The sequence below is a fragment of the Lissotriton vulgaris genome, chromosome 10, assembly GCF_964263255.1.
Source record: "Lissotriton vulgaris chromosome 10, aLisVul1.2, whole genome shotgun sequence".
Lineage (NCBI taxonomy): Eukaryota > Metazoa > Chordata > Amphibia > Caudata > Salamandridae > Lissotriton > Lissotriton vulgaris.
Window position 1 is genome coordinate 953,426,185 of NC_141698.1, and position 27,897 is coordinate 953,454,081.

General features: G+C 43.3%; 1 protein-coding gene across 1 annotated transcript in view; it reads left to right on the top strand.

Moving 5' to 3' along the window:
• The window catches only part of MALRD1 (MAM and LDL receptor class A domain containing 1), a 2,333,045-nt gene that overhangs the window by 1,782,050 nt on the left and 523,098 nt on the right, over positions 1 to 27,897 (top strand). The gene's annotated exons all lie outside the window — the stretch shown is intronic.

Consider the following 27,897-nt stretch of genomic DNA (forward strand, 5'->3'; position numbering starts at 1 on the left):
AAATGGAGGTCATTGGGGCGCATAGATTTCCGATTGTACAGCACAGGAGGAAGGGGGATTCTAGGGAAGAGGGGAATGTACAGCCCAGAGCAATCTTAATCTGCCTCAATAATTATTTATTGCGTGAGGCAATTTACGATCTGGCCCGCCCAGACAGACGTCGTGTGACGGGTGTGAATTTTTTGTACGTCCTGATTTCAGTCCATCCACTGTGCAACAAATGTGGCATTTGAGGCAGCTAATCTCACCTTTTTAAGGGTGTTAGGCATTCCTCCTAAATCCAGCAAAATTAAAAGTGATATACAAAGAGCAAGTACGGTTCTTTACATCAGAAATTCTGGCTCAAGACTTTCTGAAGACACTTGGTGGTCAATAATATATTGTATCTGCATTCTCACTGTTTAACATTTATTCATAAGGCTTTCTCTTTCTTTCAACATGACCTCTTCTATATTTCTTCTTTTTTCTTTTTTTCGTCTTCCAGGAATGGTATTTGCTTAGTTACAAGCATAATATGAATATAATATTTGGTCGCAGGGGCAATGACTTAATGTGCTCTGAAGGCATATGAGTATAAATGCAATGTTTTTGATTTTATACTTGACTGTATATATTATGTCTGCCTAGTTAGTTAATTTCAGAAGAGGATTATGTTATATTTTGAAGAGATTTGTGGTAATAGTTGACCAGTGGCGGTTTTGTTGAGGGCCCCGGGGTGGGGTGCAATGCACAATTACCCCCATCACTGAGGCCATCGTCCTTACGCTCTGGTATGGGTGGTGGGGGGAGGAAGGGGCAGGAGGGTGGGGTTCTATGGGTGGGGGTGGTAGGGGGGAGGGGGACTGGGGTGTGGGGTAAGGAAAAACAGTAAAAGTATATTTTGTGCAAATGTGTTGCTGTGGGCATTGCTTGTTGTGTTCTTTACGTTATATTCAGATTTGAAAATGGGTAAATTCATAATATGTTCTTGGAATATTTGTGGACTCAACGATAAAAGGAAAAGGGGTATAATGGCTCAAATATTGAAAACTATGAAAATTGATGTCTTGTGTATCCAAGAAACTCATATACCTTGGGAGAATAGAAAATGGCTTAAAGATCTAGGATTGGAATTAGTAGGATGCACTCGGCAGGGCACCACTATAAGAGGCGGTGTTATATTAAAAAGGTATGGGGTAGGCTCGAGTAAACGGGTTAAAGAACATCCTTTGGGGCGATGGGTAATTATTGAATTACGGCTTGAGGCCACACCATTGACTATCTGTTCCATCTACGGCCCCAATTATGATGATCCGGAGATGTTGAGCCAATTGAGTATTGAATTAGCACAGTGGCCGTCCCCCTTACTTTTATGTGGGGATTTTAATTTACACTTGGATGGGAATTATGATATCTCTAGAGACCATACTTATGGTGGTACGAAAAGAAATGTATTTAAGGCCACTAAAGGAATCATCGATGAATTTGTGCTAGTAGATGTAGGATATTTAAAGGGAGGGGGCACTCCTGGGAGCACTTTTTTTTCTGCTCCGCACCAGAAATATTTTCGTTTACATCATTTTTTTGCTACCGCTGGGTACATCAATACTGCTAAAAATATTAGGTTTGAGACCGTGCATAAATTAATCTCTGACCACAACCCCATTATTCTTGATATAGATGTTAATTTCAGACAATCCTTTAAGCCATGGTCATTTGAGCGGAAGCTACTTTTTGATCCTCTTTACATCGAACATATGGGGAAGTGGATTCCAGATTTTTTTTTAAATTAACCAAGGATCAGCATCAGTTCAGATTGTTTAGGATGCATTTAAATCAGGGGTTCGGGGAGAAATGTTACGTTTTTCAATAAATAGACAACGTGAAATTAGGAAGGCAAATGATATTGAGATGGCTAAATTGCGAGATGTTGAAATCGAGCTGATGACTGCATGTATTAGGGGGATATGCACCGAGCAAATTTAAAAAATGTAGCTGTACAGAAAGCAAGGATCTATGAGAGTTTTGCCACGAAATTGGCTCAACAAATTGTGGCTTTTAGATCAGAGATGTATGAGGTGGGGAAAAACTCAGGTAGGCTATTAGCGAAAAGACTACGACAGAAGGCGGTATCCGCAAATATAGATAAGATTATGGATAATTCGGGGCAGCCTCATGATAACCCATCAGAAATAAAAAAAAAATGTTCATGAATTCTATCGTAATTTGTATACAGAAGATATTATTAGAGATACTGAAGGAAGGGTAATAGACTTTATTGATTCTTTACCTAATATTTCTTTGTTACCAGAAGAGTCTGAACAATTGGACACCCCTATTGTTTGGGAAGAAGAAGAATTATCCCTAATGTCATTAGCGTCAGGTAAAGCTGTTGGCCCCGATGCTATTCCTCTTGAGTTTTTCAGTTTTTTTTCGAAATACCCTTAGGAAAGAAATGACTATACTTTTTACGGAGGCCCAAAAAGGAAAGGCTCCATCTTCATGGCAAGATTCAGTAATCACTGTCTTTCTTAAAAAAGATAAATCCCCTTTATTCCCGTCTTCAATCTGACCTATTTCATTGATCAATGCGGATAGCAAGGTATATTCCAAGATTTTAGCCTCACGCCTTTCTAGAATTATCACACCGCTTGTATCAAAATTCCAACATGGGTTTATTCCCGCACGTGATACAGTTGACCATATCCGTCGTTTGATTACATTTTTAGATTGGGCTCAGTCAACTGGCTCTACTATTGGTATAACCCTGTTGGATGCTGAGAAAGCATTCAACAGGGTTGCCTGGGCATATATGTGGGACATCTTAACTAGAAAGGGATTCGGTCCAGGTATTCTAACAGCCCTAAAAACTATGTATCAATCCCCTACTGCTTCCATTCGTCTGAATGGTCAAAAATCCTCGTCGTTTTCAATTACTTGTGGCACGCGGCAAGGGTGTCCGTGCTCACCGTTACTTTTTGCTTTCTATATTGATCCTTTTTTAAATCGTTTAAATCTCGCTGTAAATAGAAAACCAATTCACTTAGCCCACACAGATTATCGAGCCCTCGCCTATGCGGATGATATTGTTGTAGTTACAACAGATATTGAAACCGCGTTCCCATCTATTAACGACTTAGCGATACAGTTCGGGTCCTTTTCAGGGTATAAATTGAATTCATCGAAAGCTCAGACTTTGTATGTTGGAGGTAACCTGCCCAGTACTATATCAACCGTCCCAGAAGTTACATATCTGGGAATTAAGATCTCTCTCCCAGTCTCCAATATCCCGGAATTAAATATCAATCCCGCAGTGGTTAAAGTAAATGCGATATTAGAAAGACTTGACCATCTTCATTTATCTTTACATGGCAGGGCGAACGTATTGAAGATGTTGATTTTACCTACATTTTTACATATGTTTCGTACAATCCCTATTGAATTCCCTCTTGCTTCTTTTAAACAATTAGAGAGGGTAACCTCCAGATTTTTGTGGGGTTACAAACGGCAATGCAGAGCCTACAAAAAAATGATTCTTCCTAAAGAGCGCGGCGGGTGGAATATTACCTACTTTTTATTTTACTATATTGCTGCGACTCTACAACCCATTAGTCCACTTATAATTGGGGACAAAGCTCGAATCCCTTCTTGCAATGCTCCATCAATTTACGAACTATGGGCGAAGAGATGAAAGGATGTAGCTTGAAGGTAGTTGAACCTAGCTACTTCAAGAAGACTAGATTTAGGATCCTAAAAGCGGCATATGCGGTGTGGAAATTAGTCAGGCAACATTTGGGCACATCAAAATTAAATGTATATATACCTTTCACCGCACCTGATTTATTACCTTATATTTTTCTGGATCAAGTTGCTATTAGGTGGGGTACTAAAGGGATTTGTAGCTTAGGGGATTTGTTTAAAGAGGGTCATTTAGTTTCTTTTCAGGATTTACAAACTAATTTTGCTTTATCGAAGAATGATTTTTTAAAATATCTTCAAATCCGTAGTTTTTTACAGAATGCAGGACCATCATTTGTATATCAAATGAATACAATTCCTCTTATTGAATATATGGCGAAAAAGACATCAATTGGCCTATTTTATTCCTGTTTGATTCAGGAGCTTCCGGATGATTTGGAAAATTGTCAATTAAAATGGGTTAACAAGCTTGGGATACCTGAAATCAACATTTCTGAATCTATTATGTTAGCCAATTGAGTTCTTATGAGGGGGATGATGAGATCACAATATTATATGTCTATACATGACCTATATTATACCCCTAAGAAAATCTCCAAATGGAGCACGACAACAGGCACAGAAAAAGTAGCAGTGGCTAGAAAAAGTATGAAAGCCTTTTGGTACAAAGATGTGCACTTAAATAATAATACTGATTTACAGTGTATTTTTTGGGAGAGTGAGTTTGCAGTGGAATTTCTAGCCTAGGCATCTAGAGAGAAAACAAAGAATAATTTAAAAAAAGTACTTAATCCAATTACAAAATGCAATACAGTTATGCAACAGAGCTACAAGAAATAATGGCAGACTAGTATTCTAAATAAAAAATATGTCCTCCAAATGGCAGAAGATAGATTTAGATCAACTGGAGATCTTCAAGGAAAAACTTTGAATATCTAAGTTATATTTTGAGCTCACTGATCACCTTGTGGAACACCTTTCATGGAAGGTTTTAAAAGTATTTAGGAACCTCCCTAATGGTACGACAACAGGAAGCAATGGTATACCACCTATGTGTTATAACATGTTTTCAGGCCACATATCTAAGAACGTAAAGGAGGTGGCAATTAATATCCTAAAGGGTGGAAGAATCCCATACTCCTTTGAATAAGGAGTTATAGTGATTTTGTTTAAAGCCTTGTTAAAGTCCTGAAGATCCGAATTCATAATTTCCAATTGTTCTTCTTCATGGAAACTATAAAATAATAGCAACATTATTGGCTAAATGAATAAACTAATTATCCATGATGATCAAAATGGTAAAATAGCAGACAGATAATACAAAATCAATGCAAATTACTTGCTAAAGAATAGTATGTTTTTACGCATACACTTATCCTGGCAATAAATATGGTGATTGATGGTGATTGATGCAGAGAATGCATTTGACCTCCTGGGCTATGATAGTTTTCTTTTGCATTCTTGGCAGATCTGAGTTTCGATCCCAGCTCACCAGGTCAATACACAATCTGTATTAGGTAGCATAAACTAGGATTGTTGTTAATGCAACATTCAGTAAAGTTTAAATACAAAGAAGAACAGAGATGTCCCTTTTCACCTACATTATTTACTTGTTTGTATTTTGCTATCTGTAAAAGAGAAAATGCAAACATTATTCCATGTTAATTAATATCCATACTAAAATTATATTCTGACAAAATCCTATTCGCGTATTCCAACATAAACATCACCTCAAGATGTTCAGCAGCTATGAGGAATTCGGAGGATGCAAGATTATTCATGCCAAAGCTGATAGACTATTGTTTAACACCTGATATTAGGTCCAGTTTTACACATACTGCATACAAATAAGCCACAAATATACATTGGATTCTTTTCTTACCAGCTTTAATAGGTTTATACAACTTCAATTTTGCAAAAGTTATGAAAAAGCTAGATCTCTACTGACAAACTGGGCAACTTTCTTATTATCAACTAGCAGCCCGTCCCGACCTTGTCCGGGAGCAATCAGGCTTCACCGACCCCCACCCGCCCCGACTTTGTCCAGAAGCCCGGGCCCCCGCCCGGCCGACCCCCGCCTTCCCTGACATTGTCCGTGGGTCCCCTTACCTCAGCCGCCGCTCCTCCCCCGCGCTCCTCAGTTTACCGCTCCGCCGCTCCTTGCTCCTCACCGCCGCTGGTCACCGCTCCTCCCGTCTGTCTGCTGCTCGTCACCTCACCGCTCCTCCCGCCTGTCCGCTGCTTGTCACCTCACCGCCGCTGGTCACCGCTCCTCCGGCCTGTCCGCTGCTCCTCACGTTACCGCTCCTCCCCCGCGCCATGTCCGCCGCTCCTCGTCGCGCTCCTGGACGCCGCTCCTCCCCGTGCTCCTGACGTGAGCACGCACGTCGCGGCCGGGCTACTTCGGAGGGACTACTTTTTTTTTTAATGTGCATTTTTTAAATAACGTTTTTTATTTTTATTTATATAGCCTATAACCATCTGCACACCCTGACGATTACAACGGTGTATCGGGTGTGTGGATTGGCGCTGTGGTTCCCGAGTTTACCCGCCTCAAAGCCTCAAAGTTCTTCTTTTATTATAGTAGTATAGATAATAGGGTGGTTTGCACTCATCAAAATGTCATTTCTACTTCTTTTTAATACTTAATTCTCTATGTCTCCATGCATTTTATGGCAATTTTTTCAAAAGAAATAGCCACTATGTTTCCACATTTAAAATAAGGCCCCAAAGTTACAGCTAAGCATAAATTCTGCACCAAAATCAGAATGAGGTCTGGCGCAACCTGAAAAGAAATGATATTACTTTTCAGTATTTTCATGTCATAGTTTTAGATTTGTGAATCTTAAAGTGTTTTGAAATCCTGCTGAATACAACTTAAGTCTGCTTTCAGGCATAAAAGTCACAGACTGAGTAACCATGGCATTGTTAAGATAATGGTTCTTGCCTAAAAACAGGATGGAAATGATGGTTAGTAATTGAGGAGACATTCCAGAATTGGGGACCAGGGCTTTGGTGGTTATAAGAAAATTCTTATTTTTGGCATAGTCACCCCATTTTTGTCGACTGATGCTGTGTATGTTGACTCTGAGTATTGGAACTCTGCTAACAAGGCCCCAGTGCATGTTATCTGACACCTAAAATATGTCAAATATTTCTTTACTCATGATTAGCATATTGAACATACCTTACCTATAAGTCCTTACTAAGTAAACACAGGGGCTATAAGTTAAATGTCACTAGTACCAGTACAGTACATATTGTGCCACCAGAAAAGTGCAATGTAAAACATGACCACAGGACTCCCACCATTTGCCTGGCTGAGCAGGTTTAAACTGACAATTTGTCCTGTCGAAGTCCCTTTTGGAAAGCCTAAACCCTTCAATTGAATATAAATAAGTCACCACTAAGCCAACCTTAAGTGCCCATCAGGCACTAAAAACTATCCTCAAAAGGAAGATGGGATAAAAAACAATGTTCACTGTAGCAGGGTTATCTGTTCTTTAGTAAATCATTGGGAGTTCATGTGTCAATTAAATAAGCTTATCTTTGCCTAGAAACCACATAAAAAGTTACTTCTTGAACTTTTATAAATATGTATTACAAATCCAATTCATTGGTAAAGTCAGATTTGTAACACATATTTCATAAAAGGTACTTTAACCACTTGGCTGCTAGGGGTTCCCCCCCCCCCCCCCCTGTGCTGGAAATTGCCATTTTAGTGGCACCATGACGAGCTCAGCTCGTCATCAGCACACGACACCCGTGGGTGATCAGCATCGAAGGGGTTAAAAAAAAGTCCTCTTTACCCTGCCTAAAAGCATTTATATGCCCATTTATCAGAAATTCTGTCATCCAGCAACTGAATACCGCTTGTTTATGTGTGACTTGGCTGTCAAAGATGAGACAAGGAGCTTGTGTGTGGGGAGAGGGTGGATTTCCCCTGCATAGTCTGGGTGGCTGTGCCCAGCTCCTTGCATATTTGCAATGGATAGTTACTTTATTACTGGTAAATGTAGCTCAGAACTGGTCTTGCCTCCCTTTTGTCTAAGTAGCCAGCTAGGCGTTAATCATAGTAAGAGAGGAGCAGCCTTAATATCGGTTCTGGGTGACTACAGGGGATGATTTGTTCATTTCCCTGGCCACACCTCTAGGGTGGGCACAGGAGCTCTGCACATTGGAAGAAAGGACCTGTCATCTTGGATGTATGGGTAGGGAGGAGCAATGTGGGATTGTTTGCAGTAAGGCGTGCAGTGTCTGCAGTAAACGTGGAAAGGGTTATCCCAGGGAACTATTCCGTATTATTTAGGAAGGGATCATTAGTCAACCCCACTCACAGGTTAGTGTCAGGCATAGATGTGGCACCACAGGGCACCCTCTTCAGAACACTACTGGACCTGTGGAAGATAGAAGAATGACTGCACCTGCTGTTGATACCTGTAAGGAGAAATGTCTTGATCAGCTCTCTCTCGTGCCCCGGAGCAAGAAGCGTACTCCAAGGGTCAGTGGGCTTACCTGTTAAGCTACAGGGACACAAAAGCTTCAAGAAGCTTGCTTTTCTGAAAGAAAGCAGATGATCAATTTTTAAATAAACCTGCCATGGATCCTTGTGGTAGCTTACTATTCCTGAGGTACTGGAACAATTGGCTGGTGTTGGAGTGTACTCCTTTTAGTATCTTCCCAGCCGGAGTACCCGCCAATCACTACACGCCACACGGAGCTTGGTATTACACTTCATTATTCATCTGTGTGTAACTGTGAACCCAACACTCTAAAGCAACCTTCAGTGCAATACACTCTATCCATTAAATCACAGTTCTACAAAGTTGATCAAGAGCCAAAAGGGTTCTGCCATTGGTAACTCCCAAGACAATACATCTCCCTCTCTGTTAAAGGAAAACTCATTAATTTTACAAAATATATACACATATATAAATTTAAATCTCTTCAATTAATCACTTTGGTGCCTTAATTGTTCGACCTGAATGTATTGTGTGAAGTTGAGACCTGCCACCATCATAGTCCATGATCTGCTGTAATGGTGAAAATGCAGCAGAAGTCACTGGTGCTTTAAAATCAGTCTTTCCTTCACCATGGAAATCTGGTGAATGATGAATTAAACGTAGAAAGTGAGAAGAGTCGCTGGTTATAAACTTCCCAGGGCACTGGTAAATACCAATGTGTCCTTTGGTCGTCACCACTTGAAAAGGTTCTGCCTTAACAGGAGTATTATATTTTCTTTTCCATATCTGACATGCGAGCACTCTGTCTCTTCTTTGGAAGATGATGTTTTTCATGTTGTCTTCGTTCAGCATATGTCTTTGTTGGACCTGGCCCTTTTGGCAGGTTCACCCCAAAACTTTTTGCTTTTTCCTAGCCTATTTCTGTAACCTGGTGTAGGTGATTTTAGGCCTCTGTGCACTTTTTCATTGTGGTCCAGTGTAAAGTGCGTGCGCTTTCTGTGTATGTGTGGTGAGAGTGACCTGCCCTCCCATTGGAATGCATGGGGAAAATGTGTGACCATGGTAGTTCCTGATGTGTGGGGTGTGCAGGGTGGAGTTTGGTATGTGCAAACTCGTGAGATTGAATGCTGCGCGATGATGTGTGCGGCTTTATTGTATCTGGTGGGGAAGTGCCACTTCTAGAAGGTGGCATGTCTGTGCAGTGAATGTGAATAGGCTGTCTGACTTGTGATTGGCTGGAGCTGGCTGGTGTGCCTGGCTTCAGGAGTCAGGATGGGTCTGCCCCAGTGGTAAATGGAGAGATATGCATGTTGATGGCAGGGAGGAGTTGCACCTGGGACCTGAATAGGGCTGGGCCTTCCCTCCACAATGCTGGCTCCACCCCCTGTGGTGCGTCTAATGTCCCCAGCCTGGCCAGTGAAAGGGAGAGAGGGGCAGAGCAAATTAAAGTGATCAGGAGTTCCCCATAACCAGTTGTAGCTGGTTCTCCCATTGCCTGCACCCTGCTGTGACCCAATGAAAATGTTCTTGTTTTTCCTAACTTAAAACAACCAGGGGCGTGCTGCTGCTGGGCCCCAGGGGAAGGCTTGCCTCCCTGGGCCCTGCCCAGCCCCTGAATACCCTGGATGCTGGAGGACTTTTCTTTGCTGTAAGCTGTTTTGCTCCACCTTTGTTCTTCCAGGACTGCTGGGACCCGTCTTGCTCTAGGGGTCATTCCTGGCGCCTATGGGGTTTTAATGCCCCCCAGCGCCTCGTGTGTGCTTTATTTTTGTACTTTCTGACAGAGCGCTGTTTTTATCCCAGAGGGAAGCGCTCATGCCTTACATTTGCAGCGCCAGGCTTCCATTTCTCTTTGTGGGGATCTCCCCCCTGCAGCTGGTGCCTCGCAGAAGCCCACACTGCGTCGTCGAATTATTTATTTATATTACGGGTGCCCACCCCGTTTTGGTGCTAAAACTAGAGCGGGTGCCCACCCCGTGGTGTGCTCTCGATATCGAGGGAGCCTACCCTCAATAGGCAGAAGGATCGCTGCCGCCGCGGCCCGCCTGATTGTGGGCGGGGCCTGGGACGGAAGCAGAAGTGCGGCGGGAAGTGTGGTGGAGAGAGGAGGTCGGGAGCCTACCCCGCCTCCTGGAGTGCCGGTGAGCTGGCTGCGGGGCTCCCATGCGGAGGGGAGAGGCCCGGGATGGCGTCAGATGAGGTGCGGAGAGAGCCCTGCACAATGCGAGCAGACCAGGAGAAGTGAGACTGGTCTCCGCAATGAAGATGGAGGAGATGGAGCCTGCCTTTGTCCCCGCGCCGTGAAGAGAAGTTGTTGCACAAGGAGGAACACCCCTGAGCAGCCTGGTGAGTAAGCAAGGGCTGGGGGTGCTATGTGGCCGAGTGTTGGTGCCGGATAGAGGCACAGTGTGGCTGTACACAAAGAGCGGCCCCGGATGGCAGCGGGCCGCTCCGCCAGTTATAGCCTGTTGTTCCTGAGCCCACGTGTGGCTCCAGCAATGGGGGCAAGTTTGGTTTAAAGATTGGGGCATGTTTTGTGTCAGTGGGCATTTAGTGCGGCCCCGGATGGCAGTGGGCTGCCCCAACGGTATACTAGTCCTTCTCCGAGCCTGAGGGCTCCAACGATGCCCACATTTATGTGTAAGGCCTCAAGGTGGTCCCGAGGGCCAGAGGGACCCGTGTTCTTGCCCCCGAGGGACCAACAACACGGGGCACGTTTTCTTCAGGAGCCTATGTGGCCCCCTGCCATATTGATTTAAGGCCCCAGGAGTCTAAGGGGCACATTGGTGCCCGCGTCTTTGTGTGATCTCAGCTGCCCTGCGAGAGCGCGGGCAGCTGCAACAGTGGCGCAGTTTTGTTCCTAGGGGCTAGTGAGAGCCCTTGCCGCAGTTTGAAGTTCACAGCTGCCCAGCAAGTAGAGGGCAGCTGCACCGTTTAGGCGCCATTGGAGTGAGAGCCCCAGAGATTGCACAGAGGTGCTAGGCCTTCCACAGCTGCGCAGCACTTAGTGCCAGCTGCAGTGTTTAGGCCCTGTGTGATGGTTCTCAGCTGCCCAGCAAGTAGTGGGCAGCTGCAACATTTACGTTTGCGCCGGTGGCACACCCCTGACTGGCGCTGTGTTGGCAGCGCACCCTGACATTCTGGACACGGGGCATTTGAGCCCCTTCTTGAGATGGCCAGTTGGCCAGGGGGCTGGTATGTGGATAGGGCGCAAGCCCTAATGTGATTTTTGTGCAAAGTGATTTTCTAATATGTTTGTGAGGATAATTGCCTAATGTGCTTCATGTGCTAGAGTGATGTGGTGCAAGGATATGTATTGTGTATAGTATGTTTTACGCACCCTGTATCTGACACCTCTAAAACTTTGGTTTATGATTATGAGGTTGTTTTACCTATGTAGGTTTATGCTATTGAGATGATGTTTCACTATGTCAGTTACGCCCCTAAATGTGAGCTATGCTTAGGGGGTAGTGTCCAATGTGTTTAGACTAGTGAGGAGATTGCCTACTGTATTTATACTAGTTAGGCCTATTGTGAATTATGCGTAATGTGCAATGCCTTTATGCCTGTGATACCTCTAATATGTTTTCATGCTTAGGAGGTTGTTTTGCCTAGTATAGTTTATACTAGTGAGTTTATGTGTCCCTGCGTGATCTATACCTATGGTTATTAGTATTGCGTAGTGTCTACCTACCTTTTACCAGTGGTTACTGGTTGTGGTCTATAATTGGTATTTGGTGTTACAGTTCTTCTAAGTGCTAGTTCTACTAAGTGCTGATTCTGACAGTGGCCCACGTGTTCCTGTCCTGGTGTAAATAATCCCCTGCAAATACTGCCCAGTGTCAGTTGGCACAGTGTAATACAAAAGCTATTTTTATATATAACCTTGTGTGGAGTTCCTTTTGGGTGTGCCTGGGATGTTGTTGCTGTGTGCGTGCCCAAATGCTTTACACATTGCCTCCGGGATAAGCCTGTCTGCTCGTGCCAAGCTACCAAGGGAGTGAGCAGGGGTTATCTTGGCGTGTGACTCCCCTTGCCCTGACTAGAATGGTGGTTTCTGCCTGGCTTTGGTGCAAGCCTTAGCCAACCGGAAATCCCAGTTCTAACATTCTTCATCTTTGGTTTCTGAACAAAGTCCCTCCTATATAAGTTGCATTCTCATTTCTTTGTGTCTGATTGGTCCACTGAGGTATCTTGTTTGTCATTGCTCTCCTGAACAGCAATGTTGCCGGACTTTCACTAGTGGTCGAGTGAGATGTTTAATGGTAAGCTCTCATTTAGAGTTTAACACAGTTTATAAATTGAGCTTCTAAGTGTAGCACACTGCACAGCTTTCTTTAGCGAACTCCTGAATCTCTCAACCAGTCCATTGACCTGCAACCAAAGAGGAGTGCTCTTTAGATGATGTACATTCAAATGCTCTATGAAGTATTTGCACTCCAGACTAATAAAAGGCAGGCCATTGTCAGATTTTAAAATGGCTGGAACACCCTATTTCACAAAGATGCCATCCAGTCTCTCAGTGACTCGTTTTTGAGTGGTGAATGACAGCTCCTCAATTATTGGAAATCAATAGTATTCGTCCACAATCGTCATCAGGTGATGTCTGTTGTTGAGGAATTCTTCAGGAGTTCTGATATGTTTAGGGTGTGTTATGTAACTTTTGGAGGTAACCAGCTGCGGAGATGACAGTCCTTTATTTCCTTCTCAATTGGGTCATCAAGATATGGAAACCAGACTCGATCGCAGAGAGCTCATTTTGTGGCAATGTTTCCCCTATGTTCTTTGTGGGCTGCTTCAATCATTTTATGCCTCAGACTTTCTGAAATCTAGATTCTTGACCTTTGCAATATAACTCCCTCTTGATTTATGAACAGTTCCTCTTTGACATTTCTGTACTTTCAATATTCACCCTCACTGGTGAGATTTCAATTGTGCAGATTCCATTGTTGTAGTGTACTTCTGTCTATTGACTTTAGCACGTAACTCGCATAGCTAACGGAAGTGATAATCTGGGCTAATGAAATGACAGCTGGTGTGTTTCATTTCATAATGAAGTTGATATGAGGTTCAGCTGACTTGGATGGAGTGCCATGACCTCGGATGGGCACTCTGGAAAAGTTGTCAGCCGGGTTCTGATCCTTTTCTGGACAATGCAAAATGTTGTAATTTCTACTCTTGTAGCCGTCGTCCCCAGGATTCAATGTGAGGAGGCATCTTGGCCTTTGGATCGCTAAATATTGTTAGTAAAGCCTGACGATGAGTCACCAGGGTAAAAGGCTTTCTGTGCAGGAATACCTGAAAGAGTCCACACACTCATACCACAGCTAAGATTTCTTTTTCAGCACAATCTGGTTGGTGCGAACTCCTACTTGCATATGCCACAATAAGTCTTTAAGCATTTGGTGTCCACTGTGCAAGGATAGCACGTAGCCCAACCTTTGCATTGAAATAAGTAATTTCATTAGCATTCTCAATGGCTTGTTTGATTGTCCTAAAACTGTTCTTATATTCATGTACCCACTGAAAACTAAAATTATTTTTCTTCAACTCTCTCGATGGAGAACCTACAGTGGCAGATTCTCCTATATAGCTAGAACAGATGCTGGACACGCCAATAAATGAATGTACCCTTGACAAATCATGTGAGAGATAAGCATTTAACAGTGCTTGTCCATTAACAGGATCAAGGTGTCCTATCCCAATCAGAAAAGGTATGGCCAAAGAATTTTAACTTTGTCTTATGGAGTTCACAAGTATCTGCATTCAAAGTCAAACCTGCATCAGCCAGTAAACGACATACTCAGGAGAGATCCTTAGTGTGCTCTTTTTGGGTAGCTCCAAAAACCAATACGTCATCACTATAATTTTTTTCCAAAATCTTTTTACTAGTTTTACGGTACATATTTGCAAAGTAACACAGTTCTACAGATAAAATGTTATGTAGCACAGAAACATCATCACATCAACCTACAGTTCCCACAGACCCTGATCCTCCACAACCTCCCACCCTCAGACCCCAGCCTCATTGGAAAGGCCCCGTCCAGCATGTCTCAGCAGTTCTGCAGCAGCATTGGTAGTGACAACGGGGCCATATATACCCCCAATAATCATTCCACTTCCCCAGATCTTCGTCCATTTATGCGTACAAACCCTGCCTTTGTGGCGGATGCTTTCTGCTAACATACATCAGACCATGTCCTATTATCAGGCATCCATTTGTGGGGATCGACTCGCCCTCCATAAACTTTCTATATTGCATTTGACAATCATGAGACCCAACGTCATCCATAGTGGCCGCCCAGATGTTCAGAAGGAAACATTTTGCAGGGGTTCCCTCCTCACTTCCAAAAACATTGTTTAAACAGTGGATGACTGCTTCCCAATAATGTTGAATGGCCGGCCAAGCCCAGATCGTATGGAAAAATGTATCTGTGTGTCCACAGTTCCTGGGGCACAATGCAGATGTCGCCTTCCCCATTTTTACTTAGTGGTGCATGCATAGTAGGATCTGTGTATAATCTTTAGTTACACCAGATGGAATAAAGAGCAAATGGCCACCTCTTGGGGGGATGCCAGCGCTTCAGGTCAGTCATCATCCTCTATATACCTCCAAGATCCAGCTCCCAATGTTCACGGAACATCCCTGGGCATCTGGGGGATTAGGTGAGGGAAATCACTTTGTTAGGTCAGTCAAAATGTAAGTTTGCATGCTATAGATGGCTCTGAAGTAGCCTCCCAGTAGGCTGGTTCCGACAATGGAAGATGAAAGATGACCCCAGTGATTGAGAACAGAGAGTTCTGCCACCCAATAATACTATTGTACGTCTGGTAGGGCTATTCCCCCTCGTACACACTCCTAGTTAATTAATGGTAATACATGCAGGACCACCATCCCACAATAGAGTGAAGATGTTTCTTTTTTTTTTAAGTAGGAGGGCGGGACAGGGTAGGGCACGTTTTGGAGTGCATTGAGAAAGCGGGGTAGTGCCAATATTTTAAATAAGGCTGCCTTGCCAAGAGGGGACAGGAGAATGGTCTGCCAATGTTGAACATCTTGTTTTAGGTGTGTCAATGGTGGCTCAAGATTGTCAGAATGAAATCTGCCTGGGACAGAGGTGACAAATATCCCCTGATACCGTAACCCCTCAGTGACAGCGCGAGCTGCACACAATCGGGGCAAGTGTGGCATGGCTCCCCAGAGAAGGTAAATCAGGGATAGTGTCGCCGGAATATCAATGATACCGTGTACATATATGGATACGTTTATCGAAAGTGAAAACTGGGTCGGAGACATAGAGTAAAACATCATATGCATATAGGGAAATTCTATCATCTCACTTGTCTGACCATTGCAGTCGACACACTAGGGGATCCCATCTGATCCGAGCTGCCAGCGGTCATTCCCAGAGCGAAGATCAGACTTCCATTACAAGCAAGATTTTTGAGCTATTTAATAGTGTTTTTATCAGTCTCTTCGATGCATTAATGAAACCTTCCAATGTATGTACCCAAGGAGTGAATCAGTCAATAATATTTAACTTTTTGGCATTTTCGAATAATGGTGGTGGGTTTCAAGAGAGCGATGGCATTGGAGACCAGAGTGGAACTTAATGAGGTGGGACGTGGGAGTCTTTCGGCCACTGTTTTTAGCTCATTCTCTCTGAGACCTCACAACGTACTGGCCTCTGAATCATCCTTGATGATACCTGGAAACACAATTTTATTTTTTGTCTCCATTGGAACAGTAATCTGCCACTAGTCCGAATCCCTCACTGACTTTCACTCTTCAAAGACCTGTGGAGTTCTTCTGAGCCCACCTCAGCAGCTTTAGTGGCTCGCCTCTTCTGGTATGGATGGCGCTGTAAGCCAAACTCTGGGCACTTCTCCTTGGGCTGCTTTGCCCAGTGCTGTGGTATGATGATGTTCTTCTATTACTTCTGGTGAGCAGACAACTGTTTCTTGCATCTTGGCTGCCTTGCTTTTGGTGTTCCTGTGCACTTGCTTACACCTGGTTGATCTCTGCCTCTCAGTTCTTGCATTCACAGCGTTATCACTCCAAACAAGGTATGGCTTTATGTTGCATAGTCACGTGGTATCTTCATGTATGCTCTGACCAACAGGTTCTTGACCAATGACGGGTAGATTCTATATAAATGCTTTTATTTTCAACTGCTTCACAGAGGCTGGAAATGAGCTTTGACTCCACATGCATTCAGTGTTGGTTCTGTACACACAAGCAGTTTTCCTGGACTGTGGCAAACTCTCAGAGAGTGCACTGCCAATCTTTGGGTTATTTACCCTCTATCTCACTGCCATTTGTATCATGTTCACAGATTGGGTACCCACCAATGACTATTCCACTTATGGATCTTGGTATTAAATATCTACGTCATAGCTCTACAAAGTTCAGCAGGAGACAAAAGTGTTCCGTCATTGTTAATCCGCAAGAAAGTACACTCCTTCAGCCAAAACTGCACAAGCTGAGACTTAAAAACGTTTTCCAACTTTCTGCCTTAAGAACAGATGGAGATCAGGGTCACTGTCAAACCCACAGATGTCAACATTGAACCGCCGGCTGGCTTCAGCTTGCGGGTTTGTTAAGCTAAAGGAAATTCGACTTTCAGAAAAGATTGTAAGTCTAAATGTTAGAGGCTTCACCAGGACCAACGCTGAACAGCATCCAATTGATAACGAGGCCTTCCAGGGCATCAACTTCAGACTTCTCCACCTGCAAGCTTACCGCCTTAATCCATGTGCTTTAGCAACCCGCTGTCCACACTTCAAATCCAGGTTCCTACTTGCCTTGTCAACTACAACTTTTGTCCATTAACGTTTGTAAGTCTAAATGTAATTCTTTAACTGCTATCAACCTGCTCCTTGTATCCAATGCATGGTCCTTTGTGGTCAACCTTTGTCACCGTCTAGTGTGACCTGTTACCCATGGCTGGTGCTGTTTTAACTTACAACTTAAAAAATTAAGATCTTCAGTTCACCTTTTTGGATTTTTCTCCTTTTTGTGTCATGTTGCTCATTAAAATATTCCTTTTCTTTATGAATTCCCATCAGATGTTTACTTTTCTGGGTTTTTGGCATTTTAACTGTTTTGGTATTTCTAAATGCTCTACCCATTTTCTTAAGTTAAGCCTGACTGCTTTGTGCCACATTTAACAAGAGTTGAGCTCAGTTTTAAATTAATTAAACCTTTACTGGCTCTAACAAGAACAGTGACATTGTTAGGTAGGGACTACTATACTGTTCTTGTGGCAGAAGACGCGGTTCATTATCTAGTAGAAACCAATCAAGAGCAGGCATTGGGAAAATTGGGAAATATACTCGTGGTTTAATTTTCCAAGATAGCTAGGAAATCGGAAAAATAAACTTGAACTATTTTAACTTTTGAAACTTGGATAAAGATTGATGAGCTAAACTTTGATCTCATTCAATTGGTGAATTTTAGATGTATGTAATTTTACCCTAGCTTGGCTTATTTATGGAATGCTGCATTTTTAAATAAAATCGATAAAAGAGTGTGTTAGATATATTACAGAGTCTGAAGCTAATGGTCTGCATTCTGTCCAAACAGGGTTACAGATTGAGTCGAAACTTGCATATTAGGAGAATCTAAATGGTGGGATTCCATTCCATGTGATCCATTTTTAGCACCCTCCGGCTATGCACTGGGGATGCATTCACCCAGTGCATCAATGGTTTAGTTTGCATATTGGTGATAAGATACTTGATTACATTTCACTGGTGTCCCAGCAGGCCCCTCTATTTTCTGAATGGTTTACTAAAATAATAAAGGAATGCAACAGAGAAAATTGTGGCTAGGAGAAGTACAAGCAAGAGTTTTCAATTTGTATGTGCTCAATTTATCGAATTGATCTTTCTTTTTTATTTTGTTCGCTTTTTGTTATTGTATTTATGATACATATTTATTATATGAAGAAATTAAGAATCTATTTGTGTATTAATAATGCAGTTGGTAAATATTAAGATGAATAAAGATTGTTCACTGGCCTTTTGCCTTCTTAATTTAAAAAAGGAGAGGCAAATGAATGAAGGCGGGAGTCCACACAGTGTAGAACAGGAACCAGGCACCTCTGACTGTGTAAGATCAAATCACAATAACCACAGTTGTAATGTGTCTGCTCGTTTTTGCCAGTGAAGACCACATTTTTCAGTATCAGAGTATGCAAGGAATTCAGCAGTATTTTCAGTAGTATCTTAGGGACATAAAAGTCTGACTTAAATCATGTAATGCCATCTGTGAAAACTTAGGCAGTTTCATACTGATCACCAATTTAAAATGTGGACCTCTGGCATCATTATCTTTGAATTGTTTATAAGTGCTTCATACATGACACGAAAAACACTGATGGATAGTAGCAGTACGTTGGAAAGGAAAATTATGGGAATTTTAAAATACCTATGGAGAGACCATTCTTAGGCTCAGGAAAACTGAGACTGTATATTGAACAAGACAAACATGGGGATAAAGTGGAGCATTTACTAGCTTGGCTGGTGAAAAGAGAGGAAATGAATAGAGAAATAGTGTCAACAAGAGGCAAAACAGGTTAGTGGCATTTAATAGGACATTCAAAGAATCCTATGATCTCTTTATTGCCAACAAATACAAATTGATGAACAAACAGAAGAGTGTGTACTGAATGTGGCAAATTTACCCATATTAAGGGTGGAATTAAAGGACAAGCCCAACACTCTATATGTAGATAATATAACGTGGGCAAGACACTAAGGGGCCCATTAGGATGGCGGGCGGATCGCCCCCACCAGGCTGGCGGTAGCCAATACCGGCCTGGCGGGGGCGATCCACCCTCCATCCTACCCTGAATGACCCCCCGCCATATTAGCATGGCGGGGGGTACCGCAGTGGATGGAAAGACCGTCCGCCGCTTTTCCGCCCCGGTTGTCTTGCGGCCGGGGCGTAATAGGGTTTATATGGTGGCGTGTCTATAAGACACCAGAAGCAATATTATGATGGCCATTTGTGAATGCCTTTCAGGCATGTGGAGTCCCTCTGCGGGGGCCAGTTGCGGGCCCCCAGGGACTCCAGGTTGTGGGGGGTGCACATGGGGGGTACCTATGGTACCCCCCTGCATTTCAATGCACAACATGACAGGCACCTCGCTGTGCCTGTCATGTGCATTGAAATGCACAAAGTGCATTTTTAGCATTGCGGTGGGCGGTGCTTTCAGCACTGCCCGCCGCAATGCTAAAAAATGCGGGAAGCGCCCGCCACTGTGGCGGGCGCATCCTAATATGTACAACGGGACTCCCGCCCTTATGGCGGGTGGTCCCATTCTCCGGTAGGATGACAGACGGACAAAGTCCGCCCGACATCCTAATGGGGGCCTAGGTGTGCACTGGCAAAATGACAGTAAATGATGTCCTCTAAGCTAATTTTTATAAGAAGTACATAAACCTTATACTCTCCTCAACCCCACTAGAATTGTACAACCCAGCTGCCAGAGAATGGAAGCTCTCAGAAGAACTCGGGAAGCAATAGTGGTAGCCCTCCCCAAGTGAAACAAGAACTCACTGCAATGTGAATCTTACAGCTCTATATCAATGATGAATGTAGATAATAAAATATTGGCGAGGCAGTGCAGGGACTCGTGCATACAGACCGGACAGGTTTCTTGGGTGACCAGAATACCACCACAACTATGAGAAAAGCAACATTATATGGTAAATTGAATGTTTAGTCCCTTAGAGATATGATTTTGGGAAGGGTTTCTGAAGTAAGTCTTATTCCTATACAGTGGTACAAAAGGCGGTGGTGATGGACGGAGCATCTGAACCCATCAAACACTCACACCCAGCAAACAGATCTGGGTTTAATACATCACTTTTCTTTAGCCCACTCTGCCACCCCAGTTCAGACATGGCCACATGCGAATCAGTCTGACCCTGTGCCTCATGGGAACAGTCCAGCCCGAACTGCCAAGCCATGCCTTCCCTGGACCGGAAACAAGCTTCCGAGGACCGGTTTCTGGAATTTCAGCCGTCTTCAGCCTGGCTTGCTTGAATCCAGTGGCAAAGTGAGCAAGGTACTCACATCTGAGCATACCCTGCCAACTTATGGCAAACAAAGTGGTACAAAAGGGGGTGGTGATGGACGGAGCATCTGAACCCATCAAACACTCACACCCAGTCAACAGATCTGGGTTTAATCCATCACTGTTCTTTAGCCCACTCTGCCACCCCAGTTCAGACATGGCCATATGCAAATCAGTCTGACCCTGTGCCTCATGGGAACAGTCCAGCCCGAACTGCCAAGCCATGCCTTCCCTGGACCGGAAACACGCTTATTCCTATACAAAGTATGGCTGCGTGAAAACACAAAAGTAATCTGTACATTAAACCTTACTTGATGCCCAAGTTGAATGTAATGTAATATTTGAGTTGTCACTCCATTACCCAAGTTTTCTAGTGGCCAGTTGCAGATGTTAGCCACAAGATAGCATTCTGCCTTCTTGGGAGAAGTGTGAATGACTCCCAGAAAAGGAAACACGAGATGCCTGCCATTGGCTAAACTGTGACCTGTCCCTGGCAGAAAGCCCCAAAGGGTGTGAGCCCAAAAGGTGAGCTTCAAAGGGGAAGCAGCCTTTGAACCTCAAATAATGGACACACATGACAAGGGGTGCTCTTTTATTCTTGTAGACTGCATAGCATCAAGGACAGAGAGGTGAACACAGTTGCCAAACCAGTTTTCCTGTAGGCGTGCAGCCTTCAGGTAGCCGCACCTCTTGGGTGGGCTACCAAGCTCCATGCACTGAGGGAGAGGTTCTGCCATATTGAGAGAGGGCAGAATGTTGCACTCTGGAATAACTAGATGCTACACATTGCAGGGAATCATCATGAGGCAAGAGTGGACCTGATAGCCCATTGACTAGTAGTCAATGCGTCCCAAAAGGGCAGGTTGTTGTGGGCATAATTGTGGCACCTCTGGTACCCAGACCTCAGATCACATCTGTACTGGACAGAGAACTAAAGAAGGGCTATCCTGCTGTTCTCTGGACCTGGCAAAGAGAGGTTGTACCAAAGACTTGACTGCACCTGGGTTAGCAAAGAGGTGACAGTGTCTGTGGTGCCATGCTCAAGGAAAAGGGCATCCTGTGCCACAGACAGAAAAAGAGAACTCAAAGAGTCAGTTGGATGACTTCCTGTTCCAGCACCAGGGTCAAAAAAGCTGAAGGAGCAGTGGTGACAGAGTTCTTAGCCACAACTGCTTCTTTACCACTACTCACTGTAGTGCAACCCAGGGAACCAAATCCTTATGCTTAGAAAGTCATTTGTTTGCCCTATTGACACCCAATTTTGCTGAATGATACTGATGGTTACTGACTCGGACTGTGACCTGGGCTCTGCTGGGAGGCCAGTGGTATGTTTAAAACAGAGCCCATGAGTAGGGTACACTATGTCTTAGGGTACATTTACAAATGGCCTGACAGACCCTATAAATGCCTAGTAAGTAATAGGGTAGGGGGGATTAATCTGTTTATGATTCCCTAGAAGATAATAGGGCATGAAGATTTAGAAGCTCAGCCGAATTTATGCACTTTCATGTGTGCACTGCTCAGTGGTTATCTGTCATTTTGAATGCAGCATTGCCTTGCAGAATGCCTTTAAAAGTAAATTCTTACAATTGCCATGATCCGCCCCTTAAACCCCTAGTAGACCTATAAGACCCTAGTATATGAAGGGCATGGGAGGTTAGGGGCTATCAGCTTTGTTTGCACTTGCATGTGTGCACTGCCGAGTGCCTACAGTCATTTTAAAAGCAGCCCTGCTCTGCACTGTTGATCCTCAACGTAAATTCACTGCACACTTGATTTCCCATTATGGGCACTTTATAAGTGATAATCTACATTATTTTTATAAGTGAAGGGAGCCCCAGGTCTCCCTTAAATTTTCCAGAGCTTGGGTAGAGGAGTCATGTTGTAGCGTTCTAATCTAGGATCCTGATCGATACTGTGACCTTATGCCCCTATTCGGCCATAAATCCATTTATTCCCTATATTGGCATAACCGTTCAAGTGCAATATTCAGAAACTCATCTCTGGCCTCACACGAATAGAGCCACATTCCAAAATAGCTTTCTCTGCCACTTCCTTTGCAACCAATTAGTGCAATGACAGAGCAGAAGTTACTATCTGAGATTCCTAGATTAACACTCCGAGTTCTTCAACAAGATAAAAACTCAGCAAACCTGGAAATCCCCGCTTGCTGTGTTTTGATTAGTAATAGAACTCTAATGAGCACTGATAAATGATCACTTCCTAGTGACATCTTTATTGACGTCTTATGCCCAGCAAACTTACGTCAAACAAGGCACCTTTCAGGTATAAATATTACCAACGTTGCCTTAAGCAAACGCTGCTGTTTACGCTAATGCCATCGCTGATGCTGCCAGCTATCTTCGCTGCTGCTGAAGAAGATGTCATGATGATGATACCATAGCTGCTATCGCTACTGCTATCGCTGCTAACTAGCAAACGATGGTGTGGTGAACTTAGGAGCTGAACAGCCATCCTCTGCAAGAGCCCAGCAGATGCAAGCTGCCCGCGGACGCTGCCCCTCCTCCTCCTCGACGCGCTGAAGAAGAGACGCTGCCTTTCCCCTGCCGAGAAATCCAGCTCCGGCGTTTCTAGTCTACCCTTGCGGGTGACTGGGATATCGAGCCCTGAGGGAGATACCAGACCTCCATCATTCTATTCCAGAGGTATGGTGTTGACTAAACCCTTGAGAGAGAATTCTTGAAGCAAACCTTGGCAAAACCAACTTAAACTAAAGCTACTTACTTACTCCCCTCCCTGGTATTAGGCTTAGGTCAGGTACACTGGGGTAGGCGTAGTTAGAAGCACCAGTTGAGTTTTTTAGCCTAATGTATATATGAATGTATATATGTTTTATTACTTTTAAACCATTGTATGGCTAAGAAACCATATCAATGCTTTTACAGTATTATTTCGCAATACTTATCTTACTGCACGTACTTTTTATAATAACAAGTCTCGCAATTGTGGCAATTCATTTCTCTTGTACGAGAAGAAAGACTGTTCAATAAATGTAACCTTTTATTGACAAACGCCCATCTCTCTATTCTCTACATATTGTGAAAGTAAACTGCACCAACCTGATTGAGTAAAATAACTGTCTATTGTTTCACACGACCCTAGAGATTGACTCTTGATCTGAGGAGCAAAGTTGTCATGTTGCACGGTTGTTGGAAAACTGAATCCCTTCTTGTCTGTGCTAGGGAAGCTGATCACTTCCTAATTCAGTCAAGAAAGTTTCCAGTGACCTCTGAGCTAGTTGGTAACAAACCCAATTAAGTTTAGCATAGTCAGTGGAGGCCTGGAAGATCCGCATTTCTACGTCGATACTACTGTTTATGTTATTCCAATGCGCAGGGCCTATTGGGAAAATAGGAACTACGCTACATGGCGCCCAACGTTTGGTAAGGCGATAAACTAACGCAAGACGTTAGAGTAACTCAGTCGTGCATATTTCACACAGACCCCATTCTCCCGTAAATACTCCAATAGACGTCTGGAGTGGGTGAAAGGTTAAAATCCGCCCGAACTCAGTAGGAAGAGATTCCTATGTAAAGCTCTGGTTTATTCAAGTTGAAGGATACAGTGTTCCAAAATATTGTGCACCTAATCTTTGTCTCCTTGGAGACCTACTCTGCAAAGCATGCATTTATAAAATGTAAGACTTAGAAAACAGAACCACTGGGGGCGCAGCAGATGCGACTCAGCAGGGTCCCGACGACACAGACCCGGATGCAATTATCATCCCGGTACATTTAAGAAAGTCTATAACGTTAAAACTTATAGAAAACGGACTGACACCACAAGGTGGTACAGTAATTTTCGTGATAGAGGCACACGAATATCGGCAGACAGAGGTATTCTATTCATGGATAAACTTTCCAGCGGCAAACGCTAGAACAAAAGAGTTTCACTATTACAAAATAGAGAAACCTCCGGATGAGTACGCTCCTTTCGAGGAGACTGAAATCCCACTAAAATTCCAAGAGCACCTGCTCTGGTGTAATGGCGCCCTAAAACATAATGATCATATTACCAGGCTCGGTCCACTAGGTAGACCAGGAGCAACGTGGCTGGTTCTAGCCAGCTACACACCACATCCGGACATTGCAAAAATGTCTAGAGAAGAGCTGTTAGTGCAGCTAAAAACATTAATAAAAATACATAGGCAATTAGTCCAATATGTAATGCGGACTGCAACAGTCCAACCAGCTGTTAATGTACCACAGCTGACCCCTCATCAGGGGAACACTAATAAAATTACACCACAGAACATACAGTCATGTCTTGGTAAAACACCTGTAAAACGGGAACAAATTCCTTTCTGGTTAGCACAGAAAATCACTCAAATAGAGGCAGTATTTCCGGATACTACCCCTATTGAGAAACACAGAATCTTGACCATCTGCCTTCCTATGGGAATCGCACCACACGTGGAGGACTGTGACACTTGGGGTACAGTCTTTGCTTCCATTTATACAAAAACACATGGTGTTCCGTCTATGGCGGTAATACCAGAAGTGCTAAAACAGATTCAGAATGAATACGGTCCAGAGCCCGCTTTAACTCTTGGTATGAAATTACTGAAAGACTTCAAGCAGGTCTCGACTATATTATTAGCCAACATAAAAGGCGAAGCAGCATCTGTGGTGATCCGCCAGAAGTTGAAGGAAACAGATATAACAGATCAGCCAGTTGAGCTTGCCAGAATGATAGAAAAATGCTATGAAGAATTAGGTAGAGACAGCTTGGGTGGGAAACCAGTAAAGCCCCAACTGCTCGAAAATCCTGAAAAATTATTTATTAAAAATAATTCAAACACTCCTAAAAAGAGCTGGGATGGAAATAAACAATCCACTCCCAAGGAAAAAGTTTTCCAGTCCAGAGGAAGGTCTCCTCGACGGAGGGAAAGAACTCCGACTCGAGAACACCAGTCTCCCCAGAGGGAGCCCTCTGAGAAAAGATATAACCTTAGAAATAGGGATAATTTGAAAAAACCTGATAGATATCAAAGTATTGATACACGTCCCTCTCGATCTTTTTTGCAGAAATCGGAAAGAAGAGGACGGTCAGACCCAGGAGAGCACACCAAGTCCAAAGACAAGGAATCTGCTCAGAGTAAAAAATCTCAATTTCCAAAAAAGAAGGTAGCCAGTATTAGAGTAATCAACCATGCCGAGAATACTGAGGACACAGTTGAAAAACGGGGAGTGGGCATTGACAATGTTGGACAGTGCAGCAGAAATCAGTATAGCCCGCAAGATTTTGATGAGTCATCTGGAGACAGTGGACATGAATGAATTCATTCAGGTTGAAACTGCCGACACCAGACTTAGCGAGCCCCATAAAATATACGAAATAACATTGCGCATAGAGGGTGATAAGACTAGGAAAATAAGGGGTCTATTTTGGGATAAACTCTCAAAAGGCTATGATATTCTGTTAGCTGAAAAAGATTGGCCCCCAGAGTTTGTCAGGGAGTGCCCTCATGGCGAAGAAATGATTATGCCTGCCTTCTCGAATCACATTCCGATTCACAAAAAATATACTTATGCAAGGAAATGGGCAGTAGCCCAGGCACCGGCATTATATAAAAATCATGTAGGATGGGATGAGGACTCACCTCCTCACAAAATCCAGTTAAAAAGTGAACCAACTGCCCAACGGCAATATCCCATTAAGCAAGAAGCTAAAAAACAAGTCAGGGAGATCTTACATCAACTTGAATACCAGGGGGTGATTGAAACATGCACCTCTCAAATGAACAATCCTTTTTATCCTGTCTCCAAGCCAGACAATTCATATCGTCTAGTTTTGGATTACAGACACCTTTATGCATGTTGCAAAACATTTGCAGTACAAAACTCGCATAGTGCAGCCCTAATGAATAACATAGTTAGGAAAAAATATAAAACAACATTAGACATATCTAATGGTTTCTTTTGTCAAAACATTGCACCAGAAAGCAGATATTTGACCGCTTTCTCAGCATTTGGGTCACAGAAAAATTCTGTCGACTCCCACAGGGGTTCAAGAACAGCCCAGGACTATTCTCAGCTAGGGTAACAGAGTTACTACAATTATATGATGATGAGGCATTTTCTTACGTAGATGATATTTATCTCACAGATGACGACTTGGATACTCACTTGAAAAGAGTGAACACCATTATACTTGGGTTCGCAGCAGAGGGTTACAAATTCAACTTTAAAAAGTCTCGAATTGCCCATCTGACAGTATTATTTTTAGGGTACGAATTATCAAGTGAAGGGAAAAGCCTAGCGGACAACTTCTTAGAGAAGTGCGCTGTACTCCAAGCTCCAAAAACGCGGAAGAATTTACAATCCATACTAGGTTTTCTGAATTTCGGAAGAACTTACATTCTAAATTACGCGGAGAGGGTTAAACCTCTCTACGAACTAATTAAACCTGATTTTAAACAAATCAATTGGACTCAAAAACACACAGAAATTTTGAGATCACTGCAAACAGACATGTTAGCTAAAACAAAATTAGATACACGTGACAACACACGCGATCTTGTGATCCGAGTCATCCCAGGAGGATGCGGATTCACGTACCTAACCTCTAATGAGGGAGAAAAGGTACCAATTTCAATTAAATCTCACTTGTACACACAAGTAGAAAAAACATTCAGTCACACAGAAAGAACTGCGAAAGCAGTGCAAATTGCATTGGCAAATGAACGAAAACTAGCACACGGCAAACGGATTAATATCCTCACAGCGGAATCCGCCTTCGAGGCGCTATTCAGCCCAGTAAACCTGCCTACAGTGTCACTGGATCCGAAATGGATACAGTGTGTAGATTCTCTAGGAGCGGAAGATGTGAAATACTATTTCGCCCCGCAATTCGAAGAACTGAATGATTTAGAATATGAAGAAGAATATCCTCTGCCAACCGAACTTCTGCCTCTCCCATAGCATGCCTGTATAATCTATACAGATACATTTGTACAGCATTTCAACGTAGAGAGCAAATCCTATGATGCAGCCTGTGCGATTGTTAAAGTTTGTTGGCTGTGCGGTAAATTCAGACCGAAAGTAACAAAAACTGAATCAGTAAGAAACTGTTCGGCTCAGAGAGCTGAAATCAGATCTTTAAAGATGGCGCTCGAAAATGCAGAACGTGAATTCCCGACACTTATTGTGTGCGATTCTCATTTATGCGTCAACTCTTACAATAATAAACTGCAGAGTTGGATTGAAAACGATTACAAAGATGACACAGGTGCCACAATGAAGCATAAATTGCTCTGGAAACAGGTAGTTCTTTTACAGAAAGAACTACAAAAGTGATACACGCACAGAGTCTTCAACGTGATGGCGTTCAAGTTGCAGGGAATTCATTGGCTAATACAGCCATAGTGGAAGCAACTAAACCGGCTTCCGTAGCCACAAAAAAGCGTACAGAAAAATACATAGACGGGGAAACGATGCTGGCAGTAAAAACGACCGTAAAAGGCGACTGTGCAGCACTACCCGTGAATTATCCACTCAATTATGCATACATAATAGATGCAAACTCCGTTCCTTTTGCTCGAATCCCTGGAGTGGGGGATAGGGTAATTCCAAACACGAACAGGAGAATATTTTTAATAGCAGACGCACACATGGGTTTGGGTCCAGGCACAGAGAGATCAAGGAATC